This window comes from Equus asinus, unplaced genomic scaffold, assembly GCF_041296235.1.
Source record: "Equus asinus isolate D_3611 breed Donkey unplaced genomic scaffold, EquAss-T2T_v2 contig_196, whole genome shotgun sequence".
In the NCBI taxonomy this organism is placed as follows: domain Eukaryota; kingdom Metazoa; phylum Chordata; class Mammalia; order Perissodactyla; family Equidae; genus Equus; species Equus asinus.
The window spans coordinates 4,906,272-4,923,542 of NW_027224845.1; positions in this window are offsets into that span (position 1 = coordinate 4,906,272).

Here is a 17,271-nt window from a genome sequence, read left to right on the forward strand (position 1 = left end):
GGGCCTTTCAGCTCTAGGCCAATGGAGCACACCCAGAGCAGAAGTTCTACCTCAGCCAGATAAGGCCTGCCAAGAAACTGCGTTTCAAAGGCTTTGGTAAGAGATGTTGCCGGTACTCTGTTAGAGCACTGGGCAGAGACAGTTGTTTCTTAGCTTCCCAAAGAGCTGGAAGCAAGATGCTTTGGGGCCTCTCTCTCCCTTTGCAAACAAGGCATCCCTTTGGGCCTTTCAGCTCTAGGCCAATGGAGCACACCCAGAGCAGAAGTCCTACTTCAGCCAGATCAGGCCTGCCAAGGAACTGCGTTTCAGAGGCCTTTGTATGTGACGTTCCCGGTAGGCTGTGAGAGCACGGTGCAGAGCCAGTTGTTTCCTTGTTTCCCAAACAGCTGGAAGCAAGACGCTTTGGGGCCTCTCTGCCCCTTTGGAAACAAGGCAGCACGTTGGGTCTGGCAGCTCTAGGGCAATGGAGCACAACCAGAGCCGAAGTTCTACTTCTTCCAGATCAGGCCTGCCTAGACAGTGCGTTTCACAGGCCTTGATAAGAGATGTTCTCTTAGGCTATAAGAGCACTGGGCACAGCCAGTTGTTTCTTAGCTTCCCAAGAGGTGGAAGCAAGATGCTTTGGGGCCTCTCTCCCCCTTTGGAAACAAGGCAGCCCTTTGGGCCTTTCAGCTCTAGGGCAATGGAGCACACCCAGAGCAGAAGTTCTACCTCAGCCAGATCAGGCCTGCCAAGAAACTGCTTTTCACAGGCCTTCATAAGAGGTGTTCCCGGAAGGCTGTAAGAGTACCTGGCAGAGCGAGTTGTTTCTTAGCTTCAAAAACAGCTGGAAGCAACATGATTTGGGGCCTCTCTCCCCCTTTGGAAACAAAGCAGCCTTGGTGCCTGGCAGCTCTAGGCCAAAGTAGCACACCCAGAGCACAAGTTCTACCTCAGCCAGATAAGGCCTGTCAAGAAGCTGCGTTTCACAGGCCTTTGTATGTGACGTTCCCGGTTGGCTTTGAGAGCACTGTGCAGAGCCAGTTGTTTTAGCTTCCCAGAGAGCAGGAAGCAAGATGCTTTGGGGCCTCTCTCACACTTTGGAAATAAAGGCAGCCCTTTGGGCCTGGCAGCCCTAGGCCAATGGAGTACACCCAGAGCAGAAGTTCTACCTCAGCCAGATCAGGCCTTCCAAGAAACTGAGTCTCACAGGCCTTTCTCTGTCACGTTGCCGGTAGGCTGTGAGAGCACTGTGCAGAGCCAGTTGTTTCTTAGCTTCCCAAAGATTTGGAAGCAAGATACTTTGGGGACTCTCAGCCCCTTTGGAAACAAGGCGGCCCTTTGGGCCTGGCAGCTCTAGGCCAAAGTAGCACACCCAGAGCAGGAGTTCTACTTCAGCCAGATCAGGCCTGCCAAGAAACTGCGTTTCACAGGCCTTGGTAAGAGATGTTCCCGGTAGGCTGTGAGAGCACTGTGCAGAGCCAGTTGCTTTAGCTTCCCACAGAGCTGGAAGCAAGATGCTTTGGGGCCTCTCTCTCCCTTTGGACACAAGGCAGCCGTTTGGGCCTGGCAGCTCTAGGTCAATGGAGCACACCCACAGCAGAAGTTCTACTTCAGGCAGATCAGTCCTGCACAGAAACTGCGTTTCACAGCCCTTGGTAAGAGATGTTCACGTTAGGCTGTGAGAGCACTGGGCAGAACCAGTTGTTTTTTAGCTTCCCAAAGTGCTGGAGGCAAGATGCTTTGGGGCCTCTCTCACCCTTTGGAAACAAGGCAGCCCTTAGGTCCTGGTAGCTCTAGGCCAATGGAGCACACCCACAGCAGAAGTTCTACTTCAGGCAGATCAGTCCTGCCCAGAAACTGCGTTTCACAGCCCCTGGTAAGAGATGTTCACGGTAGGCTGTGAGAGCACTGGGCAGAACCAGTTGTTTTTTAGCTTCCCAAAGTGCTGGAGGCAAGATGCTTTGGGGCCTCTCTCACCCTTTGCAAACAAGGCATCCCTTTGGGCCTTTCAGCTCTAGGCCAATGGAGCACACCCAGAGCAGAAGTCCTACTTCAGCCAGATCAGGCCTGCCAAGGAACTGCGTTTCAGAGGCCTTTGTATGTGACGTTCCCGGTAGGCTGTGAGAGCACGGTGCAGAGCCAGTTGTTTCCTTGTTTCCCAAACAGCTGGAAGCAAGACGCTTTGGGGCCTCTCTGCCCCTTTGGAAACAAGGCAGCACGTTGGGCCTGGCAGCTCTAGGGCAATGGAGCACAACCAGAGCCGAAGTTCTACTTCTTCCAGATCAGGCCTGCCTAGACAGTGCGTTTCACAGGCCTTGATAAGAGATGTTCTCTTAGGCTATAAGAGCACTGGGCACAGCCAGTTGTTTCTTAGCTTCCCAAGAGGTGGAAGCAAGATGCTTTGGGGCCTCTCTCCCCCTTTGGAAACAAGGCAGCCCTTTGGGCCTTTCAGGTCTAGGGCAATGGAGCACACCCAGAGCAGAAGTTCTACCTCAGCCAGATCAGGCCTGCCAAGAAACTGCTTTTCACAGGCCTTCATAAGAGGTGTTCCCGGAAGGCTGTAAGAGTACCTGGCAGAGCGAGTTGTTTCTTAGCTTCAAAAACAGCTGGAAGCAACATGATTTGGGGCCTCTCTCCCCCTTTGGAAACAAAGCAGCCTTGGTGCCTGGCAGCTCTAGGCCAAAGTAGCACACCCAGAGCACAAGTTCTACCTCAGCCAGATAAGGCCTGTCAAGAAGCTGCGTTTCACAGGCCTTTGTATGTGACGTTCCCGGTTGGCTTTGAGAGCACTGTGCAGAGCCAGTTGTTTTAGCTTCCCAGAGAGCAGGAAGCAAGATGCTTTGGGGCCTCTCTCACACTTTGGAAATAAAGGCAGCCCTTTGGGCCTGGCAGCCCTAGGCCAATGGAGTACACCCAGAGCAGAAGTTCTACCTCAGCCAGATCAGGCCTTCCAAGAAACTGAGTCTCACTGGCCTTTCTCTGTCACGTTGCCGGTAGGCTGTGAGAGCACTGTGCAGAGCCAGTTGTTTCTTAGCTTCCCAAAGATTTGGAAGCAAGATACTTTGGGGACTCTCAGCCCCTTTGGAAACAAGGCGGCCCTTTGGGCCTGGCAGCTCTAGGCCAAAGTAGCACACCCAGAGCAGGAGTTCTACTTCAGCCAGATCAGGCCTGCCAAGAAACTGCGTTTCACAGGCCTTGGTAAGAGATGTTCCCGGTAGGCTGTGAGAGCACTGTGCAGAGCCAGTTGCTTTAGCTTCCCACAGAGCTGGAAGCAAGATGCTTTGGGGCCTCTCTCTCCCTTTGGACACAAGGCAGCCGTTTGGGCCTGGCAGCTCTAGGTCAATGGAGCACACCCACAGCAGAAGTTCTACTTCAGGCAGATCAGTCCTGCACAGAAACTGCGTTTCACAGCCCTTGGTAAGAGATGTTCACGTTAGGCTGTGAGAGCACTGGGCAGAACCAGTTATTTTTGGCTTCCCAAAGTGCTGGAGGCAAGATGCTTTGGGGCCTCTCTCACCCTTTGGAAACAAGGCAGCCCTTAGGTCCTGGTAGCTCTAGGCCAATGGAGCACACCCACAGCAGAAGTTCTACTTCAGGCAGATCAGTCCTGCCCAGAAACTGCGTTTCACAGCCCTTGGTAAGAGATGTTCACGGTAGGCTGTGAGAGCACTGGGCAGAACCAGTTGTTTTTTAGCTTCCCAAAGTGCTGGAGGCAAGATGCTTTGGGGCCTCTCTCACCCTTTGGAAACAAGGCAGCCCTTAGGTCCTGGTAGCTCTAGGCCTATGTAGCACAACCAGAACAGAAGTTCTACTTCAGCCAGGTCAGGCCTGCCAAGAAACTGCGTTTCACAGGCCTTTCAAAGAGATGTTCTCTTAGGCTGTAAGAGCACTGGGCAGAGCCAGCTGTTTCTTAGCTTCCCGAAGAGCTGGGAGCAAGATGCTTTGGGTCCACTCTCCGTCTTTGGAAACAAGGCAGCCCTTTGGGCCTGGCAGCTCTAGGGCAATGGAGCACACCCAGAGCAGAAGTTCTACTTCAGCCAGATCAGGCCTGCCAGGAAACTGCATTTCACAGGCCTTGGTAAGAGATGTTCCCGGTAGGCTGTAAGAGCACTGGGCAGAGCCAGTTGTTTCTTACCTTCCTGAAAAGCTGGAAGCAAGATGCTTGGGACCCCTCTGCCCGTTTGGGAACAAGGCAGCCTTTTGGGTCGGGAAGCTCTAGGCCAATGGAGCACACGCAGAGCAGGAGTTCTACTTCAGCCTGATCAGGCCTGCAAAGAAACAGCGTTTGACAGGCCTTGGTAAGAGATGTTCCCGGTAGGTGTAAGAGCACTGGGCAGAGCCAGTTGTTTCTTAGCTTCGCAAAGACCGGGAAGCAAGATGCTTTGGGCCTCTCTGCCCCTTGGAAACAGGGCAGCACTTTGGGCCTGGCAGCTCTAGGGCAATGGAGCACACCCAGAGCCGGAGTTCTACTTCAGCCAGATGAGGCCTGCCAAGAAACTGCGTTTCACAGGCCTTTCAAAGACATGTTCCCGGTAGGCTGTAAGAGCACGGGCCAGAGCGAGTTGGTTCTTAGCTTCCCAGAGAGCTGGAAGCAAGATGCTTTGGGGCCTCTCTGCCCCTTTGGAAACAAGGCAGCACCTTGGGCCTGGCAGCTCTAGGGCAATGGAGCACACCCAGAGCAGAAGTTCTACTTCAGCCAAATCAGGCCTGCCAGGAAACGGCGTTTCACAGGCCTTGGTAAGAGATGTTCCCGGTAGGCTGTAAGAGCACTGGGCAACGCCAGATGTTTCTTAGCTTCCCGAAGAGCTGGAAGCAAGATGCTTTGGTGCCACTCTCTCACTTTGGAATCAAGGCAGCCCTTTGGGGCAGGTAGCTCTGGGCCAGTGGAGCACACCCAGAGCAGAAGTTCTACTTCGGCCAGTTCAGGCCACCAACAAACTGCGTTTCACAGGCCTTGCTAAGAGATGTTCCCGGTAGGCTGTAAGAGCACTGGGCAACACCAGATGTTTCTTAGCTTCCCGAAGAGCTGGAAGCAAGATGCTTTGGGGCCTCTCATCCCCTTTGCAAACAAGGCGGCCCTTTGGGCCAGGCAGCTCTAGGCCAATGGAGTACACCCAGAGCAGAAGTTCTACTTCAGCTACATCAGGCCACCAACAAAGTGCGTTTCACAGGCCTTGGTAAGAGATTGTCTCTTAGGCTGTAAGAGCACTGGGCAGAGACAGTTGTTTCTTAGCTTCCCAAAGAGCTGGAAGCAAGATGCTTTGGGGGCTCCCTGCCCCTTTGCCAACAAGGCCGACCTTTGGGCCTTTCAGCTCTAGGCCAATGGAGCACACCCAGAGCAGAAGTTCTACCTCAGCCAGATAAGGCCTGCCAAGAAACTGCGTTTCAAAGGCTTTGGTAAGAGATGTTGCCGGTACTCTGTTAGAGCACTGGGCAGAGACAGTTGTTTCTTAGCTTCCCAAAGAGCTGGAAGCAAGATGCTTTGGGGCCTCTCTCTCCCTTTGCAAACAAGGCATCCCTTTGGGCCTTTCAGCTCTAGGCCAATGGAGCACACCCAGAGCAGAAGTCCTACTTCAGCCAGATCAGGCCTGCCAAGGAACTGCGTTTCAGAGGCCTTTGTATGTGACGTTCCCGGTAGGCTGTGAGAGCACGGTGCAGAGCCAGTTGTTTCCTTGTTTCCCAAACAGCTGGAAGCAAGACGCTTTGGGGCCTCTCTGCCCCTTTGGAAACAAGGCAGCACGTTGGGTCTGGCAGCTCTAGGGCAATGGAGCACAACCAGAGCCGAAGTTCTACTTCTTCCAGATCAGGCCTGCCTAGACAGTGCGTTTCACAGGCCTTGATAAGAGATGTTCTCTTAGGCTATAAGAGCACTGGGCACAGCCAGTTGTTTCTTAGCTTCCCAAGAGGTGGAAGCAAGATGCTTTGGGGCCTCTCTCCCCCTTTGGAAACAAGGCAGCCCTTTGGGCCTTTCAGGTCTAGGGCAATGGAGCACACCCAGAGCAGAAGTTCTACCTCAGCCAGATCAGGCCTGCCAAGAAACTGCTTTTCACAGGCCTTCATAAGAGGTGTTCCCGGAAGGCTGTAAGAGTACCTGGCAGAGCGAGTTGTTTCTTAGCTTCAAAAACAGCTGGAAGCAACATGATTTGGGGCCTCTCTCCCCCTTTGGAAACAAAGCAGCCTTGGTGCCTGGCAGCTCTAGGCCAAAGTAGCACACCCAGAGCACAAGTTCTACCTCAGCCAGATAAGGCCTGTCAAGAAGCTGCGTTTCACAGGCCTTTGTATGTGACGTTCCCGGTTGGCTTTGAGAGCACTGTGCAGAGCCAGTTGTTTTAGCTTCCCAGAGAGCAGGAAGCAAGATGCTTTGGGGCCTCTCTCACACTTTGGAAATAAAGGCAGCCCTTTGGGCCTGGCAGCCCTAGGCCAATGGAGTACACCCAGAGCAGAAGTTCTACCTCAGCCAGATCAGGCCTTCCAAGAAACTGAGTCTCACAGGCCTTTCTCTGTCACGTTGCCGGTAGGCTGTGAGAGCACTGTGCAGAGCCAGTTGTTTCTTAGCTTCCCAAAGATTTGGAAGCAAGATACTTTGGGGACTCTCAGCCCCTTTGGAAACAAGGCGGACCTTTGGGCCTGGCAGCTCTAGGCCAAAGTAGCACACCCAGAGCAGGAGTTCTACTTCAGCCAGATCAGGCCTGCCAAGAAACTGCGTTTCACAGGCCTTGGTAAGAGATGTTCCCGGTAGGCTGTGAGAGCACTGTGCAGAGCCAGTTGCTTTAGCTTCCCACAGAGCTGGAAGCAAGATGCTTTGGGGCCTCTCTCTCCCTTTGGACACAAGGCAGCCGTTTGGGCCTGGCAGCTCTAGGTCAATGGAGCACACCCACAGCAGAAGTTCTACTTCAGGCAGATCAGTCCTGCACAGAAACTGCGTTTCACAGCCCTTGGTAAGAGATGTTCACGGTAGGCTGTGAGAGCACTGGGCAGAACCAGTTGTTTTTTAGCTTCCCAAAGTGCTGGAGGCAAGATGCTTTGGGGCCTCTCTCACCCTTTGGAAACAAGGCAGCCCTTAGGGCCTGGCAGCTCTAGGGCAATGGAGCACACCCAGAGCAGAAGTTCTACTTCAGCCAGATCAGGCCTGCCAGGAAACTGCGTTTCACAGCCCTTGGTAAGAGATGTTCACGGTAGGCTGTGAGAGCACTGGGCAGAACCAGTTGTTTTTTAGCTTCCCAAAGTGCTGGAGGCAAGATGCTTTGGGGCCTCTCTCACCCTTTGCAAACAAGGCATCCCTTTGGGCCTTTCAGCTCTAGGCCAATGGAGCACACCCAGAGCAGAAGTCCTACTTCAGCCAGATCAGGCCTGCCAAGGAACTGCGTTTCAGAGGCCTTTGTATGTGACGTTCCCGGTAGGCTGTGAGAGCACGGTGCAGAGCCAGTTGTTTCCTTGTTTCCCAAACAGCTGGAAGCAAGACGCTTTGGGGCCTCTCTGCCCCTTTGGAAACAAGGCAGCACGTTGGGCCTGGCAGCTCTAGGGCAATGGAGCACAACCAGAGCCGAAGTTCTACTTCTTCCAGATCAGGCCTGCCTAGACAGTGCGTTTCACAGGCCTTGATAAGAGATGTTCTCTTAGGCTATAAGAGCACTGGGCACAGCCAGTTGTTTCTTAGCTTCCCAAGAGGTGGAAGCAAGATGCTTTGGGGCCTCTCTCCCCCTTTGGAAACAAGGCAGCCCTTTGGGCCTTTCAGGTCTAGGGCAATGGAGCACACCCAGAGCAGAAGTTCTACCTCAGCCAGATCAGGCCTGCCAAGAAACTGCTTTTCACAGGCCTTCATAAGAGGTGTTCCCGGAAGGCTGTAAGAGTACCTGGCAGAGCGAGTTGTTTCTTAGCTTCAAAAACAGCTGGAAGCAACATGATTTGGGGCCTCTCTCCCCCTTTGGAAACAAAGCAGCCTTGGTGCCTGGCAGCTCTAGGCCAAAGTAGCACACCCAGAGCACAAGTTCTACCTCAGCCAGATAAGGCCTGTCAAGAAGCTGCGTTTCACAGGCCTTTGTATGTGACGTTCCCGGTTGGCTTTGAGAGCACTGTGCAGAGCCAGTTGTTTTAGCTTCCCAGAGAGCAGGAAGCAAGATGCTTTGGGGCCTCTCTCACACTTTGGAAATAAAGGCAGCCCTTTGGGCCTGGCAGCCCTAGGCCAATGGAGTACACCCAGAGCAGAAGTTCTACCTCAGCCAGATCAGGCCTTCCAAGAAACTGAGTCTCACAGGCCTTTCTCTGTCACGTTGCCGGTAGGCTGTGAGAGCACTGTGCAGAGCCAGTTGTTTCTTAGCTTCCCAAAGATTTGGAAGCAAGATACTTTGGGGACTCTCAGCCCCTTTGGAAACAAGGCGGACCTTTGGGCCTGGCAGCTCTAGGCCAAAGTAGCACACCCAGAGCAGGAGTTCTACTTCAGCCAGATCAGGCCTGCCAAGAAACTGCGTTTCACAGGCCTTGGTAAGAGATGTTCCCGGTAGGCTGTGAGAGCACTGTGCAGAGCCAGTTGCTTTAGCTTCCCACAGAGCTGGAAGCAAGATGCTTTGGGGCCTCTCTCTCCCTTTGGACACAAGGCAGCCGTTTGGGCCTGGCAGCTCTAGGTCAATGGAGCACACCCACAGCAGAAGTTCTACTTCAGGCAGATCAGTCCTGCACAGAAACTGCGTTTCACAGCCCTTGGTAAGAGATGTTCACGTTAGGCTGTGAGAGCACTGGGCAGAACCAGTTGTTTTTTAGCTTCCCAAAGTGCTGGAGGCAAGATGCTTTGGGGCCTCTCTCACCCTTTGGAAACAAGGCAGCCCTTAGGTCCTGGTAGCTCTAGGCCAATGGAGCACACCCACAGCAGAAGTTCTACTTCAGGCAGATCAGTCCTGCCCAGAAACTGCGTTTCACAGCCCCTGGTAAGAGATGTTCACGGTAGGCTGTGAGAGCACTGGGCAGAACCAGTTGTTTTTTAGCTTCCCAAAGTGCTGGAGGCAAGATGCTTTGGGGCCTCTCTCACCCTTTGCAAACAAGGCATCCCTTTGGGCCTTTCAGCTCTAGGCCAATGGAGCACACCCAGAGCAGAAGTCCTACTTCAGCCAGATCAGGCCTGCCAAGGAACTGCGTTTCAGAGGCCTTTGTATGTGACGTTCCCGGTAGGCTGTGAGAGCACGGTGCAGAGCCAGTTGTTTCCTTGTTTCCCAAACAGCTGGAAGCAAGACGCTTTGGGGCCTCTCTGCCCCTTTGGAAACAAGGCAGCACGTTGGGCCTGGCAGCTCTAGGGCAATGGAGCACAACCAGAGCCGAAGTTCTACTTCTTCCAGATCAGGCCTGCCTAGACAGTGCGTTTCACAGGCCTTGATAAGAGATGTTCTCTTAGGCTATAAGAGCACTGGGCACAGCCAGTTGTTTCTTAGCTTCCCAAGAGGTGGAAGCAAGATGCTTTGGGGCCTCTCTCCCCCTTTGGAAACAAGGCAGCCCTTTGGGCCTTTCAGGTCTAGGGCAATGGAGCACACCCAGAGCAGAAGTTCTACCTCAGCCAGATCAGGCCTGCCAAGAAACTGCTTTTCACAGGCCTTCATAAGAGGTGTTCCCGGAAGGCTGTAAGAGTACCTGGCAGAGCGAGTTGTTTCTTAGCTTCAAAAACAGCTGGAAGCAACATGATTTGGGGCCTCTCTCCCCCTTTGGAAACAAAGCAGCCTTGGTGCCTGGCAGCTCTAGGCCAAAGTAGCACACCCAGAGCACAAGTTCTACCTCAGCCAGATAAGGCCTGTCAAGAAGCTGCGTTTCACAGGCCTTTGTATGTGACGTTCCCGGTTGGCTTTGAGAGCACTGTGCAGAGCCAGTTGTTTTAGCTTCCCAGAGAGCAGGAAGCAAGATGCTTTGGGGCCTCTCTCACACTTTGGAAATAAAGGCAGCCCTTTGGGCCTGGCAGCCCTAGGCCAATGGAGTACACCCAGAGCAGAAGTTCTACCTCAGCCAGATCAGGCCTTCCAAGAAACTGAGTCTCACTGGCCTTTCTCTGTCACGTTGCCGGTAGGCTGTGAGAGCACTGTGCAGAGCCAGTTGTTTCTTAGCTTCCCAAAGATTTGGAAGCAAGATACTTTGGGGACTCTCAGCCCCTTTGGAAACAAGGCGGCCCTTTGGGCCTGGCAGCTCTAGGCCAAAGTAGCACACCCAGAGCAGGAGTTCTACTTCAGCCAGATCAGGCCTGCCAAGAAACTGCGTTTCACAGGCCTTGGTAAGAGATGTTCCCGGTAGGCTGTGAGAGCACTGTGCAGAGCCAGTTGCTTTAGCTTCCCACAGAGCTGGAAGCAAGATGCTTTGGGGCCTCTCTCTCCCTTTGGACACAAGGCAGCCGTTTGGGCCTGGCAGCTCTAGGTCAATGGAGCACACCCACAGCAGAAGTTCTACTTCAGGCAGATCAGTCCTGCACAGAAACTGCGTTTCACAGCCCTTGGTAAGAGATGTTCACGTTAGGCTGTGAGAGCACTGGGCAGAACCAGTTATTTTTGGCTTCCCAAAGTGCTGGAGGCAAGATGCTTTGGGGCCTCTCTCACCCTTTGGAAACAAGGCAGCCCTTAGGTCCTGGTAGCTCTAGGCCAATGGAGCACACCCACAGCAGAAGTTCTACTTCAGGCAGATCAGTCCTGCCCAGAAACTGCGTTTCACAGCCCTTGGTAAGAGATGTTCACGGTAGGCTGTGAGAGCACTGGGCAGAACCAGTTGTTTTTTAGCTTCCCAAAGTGCTGGAGGCAAGATGCTTTGGGGCCTCTCTCACCCTTTGGAAACAAGGCAGCCCTTAGGTCCTGGTAGCTCTAGGCCTATGTAGCACAACCAGAACAGAAGTTCTACTTCAGCCAGGTCAGGCCTGCCAAGAAACTGCGTTTCACAGGCCTTTCAAAGAGATGTTCTCTTAGGCTGTAAGAGCACTGGGCAGAGCCAGCTGTTTCTTAGCTTCCCGAAGAGCTGGGAGCAAGATGCTTTGGGTCCACTCTCCGTCTTTGGAAACAAGGCAGCCCTTTGGGCCTGGCAGCTCTAGGGCAATGGAGCACACCCAGAGCAGAAGTTCTACTTCAGCCAGATCAGGCCTGCCAGGAAACTGCATTTCACAGGCCTTGGTAAGAGATGTTCCCGGTAGGCTGTAAGAGCACTGGGCAGAGCCAGTTGTTTCTTACCTTCCTGAAAAGCTGGAAGCAAGATGCTTGGGACCCCTCTGCCCGTTTGGGAACAAGGCAGCCTTTTGGGTCGGGAAGCTCTAGGCCAATGGAGCACACGCAGAGCAGGAGTTCTACTTCAGCCTGATCAGGCCTGCAAAGAAACAGCGTTTGACAGGCCTTGGTAAGAGATGTTCCCGGTAGGTGTAAGAGCACTGGGCAGAGCCAGTTGTTTCTTAGCTTCGCAAAGACCGGGAAGCAAGATGCTTTGGGCCTCTCTGCCCCTTGGAAACAGGGCAGCACTTTGGGCCTGGCAGCTCTAGGGCAATGGAGCACACCCAGAGCCGGAGTTCTACTTCAGCCAGATGAGGCCTGCCAAGAAACTGCGTTTCACAGGCCTTTCAAAGACATGTTCCCGGTAGGCTGTAAGAGCACGGGCCAGAGCGAGTTGGTTCTTAGCTTCCCAGAGAGCTGGAAGCAAGATGCTTTGGGGCCTCTCTGCCCCTTTGGAAACAAGGCAGCACCTTGGGCCTGGCAGCTCTAGGGCAATGGAGCACACCCAGAGCAGAAGTTCTACTTCAGCCAAATCAGGCCTGCCAGGAAACGGCGTTTCACAGGCCTTGGTAAGAGATGTTCCCGGTAGGCTGTAAGAGCACTGGGCAACGCCAGATGTTTCTTAGCTTCCCGAAGAGCTGGAAGCAAGATGCTTTGGTGCCACTCTCTCACTTTGGAATCAAGGCAGCCCTTTGGGGCAGGTAGCTCTGGGCCAGTGGAGCACACCCAGAGCAGAAGTTCTACTTCGGCCAGTTCAGGCCACCAACAAACTGCGTTTCACAGGCCTTGCTAAGAGATGTTCCCGGTAGGCTGTAAGAGCACTGGGCAACACCAGATGTTTCTTAGCTTCCCGAAGAGCTGGAAGCAAGATGCTTTGGGGCCTCTCATCCCCTTTGCAAACAAGGCGGCCCTTTGGGCCAGGCAGCTCTAGGCCAATGGAGTACACCCAGAGCAGAAGTTCTACTTCAGCTACATCAGGCCACCAACAAAGTGCGTTTCACAGGCCTTGGTAAGAGATTGTCTCTTAGGCTGTAAGAGCACTGGGCAGAGACAGTTGTTTCTTAGCTTCCCAAAGAGCTGGAAGCAAGATGCTTTGGGGGCTCCCTGCCCCTTTGCCAACAAGGCCGACCTTTGGGCCTTTCAGCTCTAGGCCAATGGAGCACACCCAGAGCAGAAGTTCTACCTCAGCCAGATAAGGCCTGCCAAGAAACTGCGTTTCAAAGGCTTTGGTAAGAGATGTTGCCGGTACTCTGTTAGAGCACTGGGCAGAGACAGTTGTTTCTTAGCTTCCCAAAGAGCTGGAAGCAAGATGCTTTGGGGCCTCTCTCTCCCTTTGCAAACAAGGCATCCCTTTGGGCCTTTCAGCTCTAGGCCAATGGAGCACACCCAGAGCAGAAGTCCTACTTCAGCCAGATCAGGCCTGCCAAGGAACTGCGTTTCAGAGGCCTTTGTATGTGACGTTCCCGGTAGGCTGTGAGAGCACGGTGCAGAGCCAGTTGTTTCCTTGTTTCCCAAACAGCTGGAAGCAAGACGCTTTGGGGCCTCTCTGCCCCTTTGGAAACAAGGCAGCACGTTGGGTCTGGCAGCTCTAGGGCAATGGAGCACAACCAGAGCCGAAGTTCTACTTCTTCCAGATCAGGCCTGCCTAGACAGTGCGTTTCACAGGCCTTGATAAGAGATGTTCTCTTAGGCTATAAGAGCACTGGGCACAGCCAGTTGTTTCTTAGCTTCCCAAGAGGTGGAAGCAAGATGCTTTGGGGCCTCTCTCCCCCTTTGGAAACAAGGCAGCCCTTTGGGCCTTTCAGGTCTAGGGCAATGGAGCACACCCAGAGCAGAAGTTGTACCTCAGCCAGATCAGGCCTGCCAAGAAACTGCTTTTCACAGGCCTTCGTAAGAGGTGTTCCCGGAAGGCTGTCAGAGTACCTGGCAGAGCGAGTTGTTTCTTAGCTTCAAAAACAGCTGGAAGCAACATGATTTGGGGCCTCTCTCCCCCTTTGGAAACAAAGCAGCCTTGGTGCCTGGCAGCTCTAGGCCAAAGTAGCACACCCAGAGCACAAGTTCTACCTCAGCCAGATAAGGCCTGTCAAGAAGCTGCGTTTCACAGGCCTTTGTATGTGACGTTCCCGGTTGGCTTTGAGAGCACTGTGCAGAGCCAGTTGTTTTAGCTTCCCAGAGAGCAGGAAGCAAGATGCTTTGGGGCCTCTCTCACACTTTGGAAATAAAGGCAGCCCTTTGGGCCTGGCAGCCCTAGGCCAATGGAGTACACCCAGAGCAGAAGTTCTACCTCAGCCAGATCAGGCCTTCCAAGAAACTGAGTCTCACAGGCCTTTCTCTGTCACGTTGCCGGTAGGCTGTGAGAGCACTGTGCAGAGCCAGTTGTTTCTTAGCTTCCCAAAGATTTGGAAGCAAGATACTTTGGGGACTCTCAGCCCCTTTGGAAACAAGGCGGACCTTTGGGCCTGGCAGCTCTAGGCCAAAGTAGCACACCCAGAGCAGGAGTTCTACTTCAGCCAGATCAGGCCTGCCAAGAAACTGCGTTTCACAGGCCTTGGTAAGAGATGTTCCCGGTAGGCTGTGAGAGCACTGTGCAGAGCCAGTTGCTTTAGCTTCCCACAGAGCTGGAAGCAAGATGCTTTGGGGCCTCTCTCTCCCTTTGGACACAAGGCAGCCGTTTGGGCCTGGCAGCTCTAGGTCAATGGAGCACACCCACAGCAGAAGTTCTACTTCAGGCAGATCAGTCCTGCACAGAAACTGCGTTTCACAGCCCTTGGTAAGAGATGTTCACGTTAGGCTGTGAGAGCACTGGGCAGAACCAGTTGTTTTTTAGCTTCCCAAAGTGCTGGAGGCAAGATGCTTTGGGGCCTCTCTCACCCTTTGGAAACAAGGCAGCCCTTAGGTCCTGGTAGCTCTAGGCCAATGGAGCACACCCACAGCAGAAGTTCTACTTCAGGCAGATCAGTCCTGCCCAGAAACTGCGTTTCACAGCCCTTGGTAAGAGATGTTCACGGTAGGCTGTGAGAGCACTGGGCAGAACCAGTTGTTTTTTAGCTTCCCAAAGTGCTGGAGGCAAGATGCTTTGGGGCCTCTCTCACCCTTTGGAAACAAGGCAGCCCTTAGGTCCTGGTAGCTCTAGGTCTATGTAGAAAACCAGAACAGAAGTTCTACTTCAGCCAGGTCAGGCCTGCCAAGAAACTGCGTTTCACAGGCCTTTCAAAGAGATGTTCTCTTAGGCTGTAAGAGCACTGGGCAGAGCCAGCTGTTTCTTAGCTTCCCGAAGAGCTGGGAGCAAGATGCTTTGGGTCCACTCTCCGTCTTTGGAAACAAGGCAGCCCTTTGGGCCTGGCAGCTCTAGGGCAATGGAGCACACCCAGAGCAGAAGTTCTACTTCAGCCAGATCAGGCCTGCCAGGAAACTGTGTTTCACAGGCCTTGGTAAGAGATGTTCACGGTAGGCTGTGAGAGCACTGGGCAGAACCAGTTGTTTTTTAGCTTCCCAAAGTGCTGGAGGCAAGATGCTTTGGGGCCTCTCTCACCCTTTGGAAACAAGGCAGCCCTTAGGTCCTGGTAGCTCTAGGCCTATGTAGCACAACCAGAACAGAAGTTCTACTTCAGCCAGGTCAGGCCTGCCAAGAAACTGCGTTTCACAGGCCTTTCAAAGAGATGTTCTCTTAGGCTGTAAGAGCACTGGGCAACGCCAGATGTTTCTTAGCTTCCCGAAGAGATGGGAGCAAGATGCTTTGGGTCCACTCTCCGTCTTTGGAAACAAGGTAGCCCTTTGGGCCTGGCAGCTTTAGGGCAATGGAGCACACCCAGAGCAGAAGTTCTACTTCGGCCAGTTCAGGCCACCTACAAACTGCGTTTCACAGGCCTTGGTAAGAGATGTTCCCGGTAGGCTGTAAGAGCACTGGGCAACGCCAGATGTTTCTTAGCTTCCCGAAGAGCTGGAAGCAAGATGCTTTGGTGCCTCTCATCCCCTTTGCAAACAAGGCGGCCCTTTGGGCCAGGCAGCTCTAGGCCAATGGAGCACACCCAGAGCAGAAGTTCTACTTCAGCTAGATCAGGCCACCAACAAAGTGCGTTTCACAGGCCTTGGTAAGAGATTGTCTCTTAGGCTGTAAGAGCACTGGGCAGAGCCAGTTGTTTCTTAGCTTCCCAAAGAGCTGGAAGCAAGATGCTTTGGGGGCTCCCTGCCCCTTTGCCAACAAGGCCGACCTTTGGGCCTTTCAGCTCTGGGCCAATGGAGCACACCCAGAGCAGAAGTTCTACCTCAGCCAGATAAGGCCTGCCAAGAAACTGCGTTTCAAAGGCTTTGGTAAGAGATGTTGCCGGTACTCTGTTAGAGCACTGGGCAGAGACAGTTGTTTCTTAGCTTCCCACAGAGCTGGAAGCAAGATGCTTTGGGGCCTCTCTGCCCCTTTGCAAACAAGGCATCCCTTTGGGCCTTTCAGCTCTAGGCCAATGGAGCACACCCAGAGCAGAAGTCCTACTTCAGCCAGATCAGGCCTGCCAAGGAACTGCGTTTCAGAGGCCTTTGTATGTGACGTTCCCGGTAGGCTGTGAGAGCACGGTGCAGAGCCAGTTGTTTCCTTGTTTCCCAAACAGCTGGAAGCAAGACGCTTTGGGGCCTCTCTGCCCCTTTGGAAACAAGGCAGCACGTTGGGTCTGGCAGCTCTAGGGCAATGGAGCACAACCAGAGCCGAAGTTCTACTTCTTCCAGATCAGGCCTGCCTAGACAGTGCGTTTCACAGGCCTTGATAAGAGATGTTCTCTTAGGCTATAAGAGCACTGGGCACAGCCAGTTGTTTCTTAGCTTCCCAAGAGGTGGAAGCAAGATGCTTTGGGGCCTCTCTCCCCCTTTGGAAACAAGGCAGCCCTTTGGGCCTTTCAGGTCTAGGGCAATGGAGCACACCCAGAGCAGAAGTTGTACCTCAGCCAGATCAGGCCTGCCAAGAAACTGCTTTTCACAGGCCTTCGTAAGAGGTGTTCCCGGAAGGCTGTCAGAGTACCTGGCAGAGCGAGTTGTTTCTTAGCTTCAAAAACAGCTGGAAGCAACATGATTTGGGGCCTCTCTCCCCCTTTGGAAACAAAGCAGCCTTGGTGCCTGGCAGCTCTAGGCCAAAGTAGCACACCCAGAGCACAAGTTCTACCTCAGCCAGATAAGGCCTGTCAAGAAGCTGCGTTTCACAGGCCTTTGTATGTGACGTTCCCGGTTGGCTTTGAGAGCACTGTGCAGAGCCAGTTGTTTTAGCTTCCCAGAGAGCAGGAAGCAAGATGCTTTGGGGCCTCTCTCACACTTTGGAAATAAAGGCAGCCCTTTGGGCCTGGCAGCCCTAGGCCAATGGAGTACACCCAGAGCAGAAGTTCTACCTCAGCCAGATCAGGCCTTCCAAGAAACTGAGTCTCACAGGCCTTTCTCTGTCACGTTGCCGGTAGGCTGTGAGAGCACTGTGCAGAGCCAGTTGTTTCTTAGCTTCCCAAAGATTTGGAAGCAAGATACTTTGGGGACTCTCAGCCCCTTTGGAAACAAGGCGGACCTTTGGGCCTGGCAGCTCTAGGCCAAAGTAGCACACCCAGAGCAGGAGTTCTACTTCAGCCAGATCAGGCCTGCCAAGAAACTGCGTTTCACAGGCCTTGGTAAGAGATGTTCCCGGTAGGCTGTGAGAGCACTGTGCAGAGCCAGTTGCTTTAGCTTCCCACAGAGCTGGAAGCAAGATGCTTTGGGGCCTCTCTCTCCCTTTGGACACAAGGCAGCCGTTTGGGCCTGGCAGCTCTAGGTCAATGGAGCACACCCACAGCAGAAGTTCTACTTCAGGCAGATCAGTCCTGCACAGAAACTGCGTTTCACAGCCCTTGGTAAGAGATGTTCACGTTAGGCTGTGAGAGCACTGGGCAGAACCAGTTGTTTTTTAGCTTCCCAAAGTGCTGGAGGCAAGATGCTTTGGGGCCTCTCTCACCCTTTGGAAACAAGGCAGCCCTTAGGTCCTGGTAGCTCTAGGCCAATGGAGCACACCCACAGCAGAAGTTCTACTTCAGGCAGATCAGTCCTGCCCAGAAACTGCGTTTCACAGCCCTTGGTA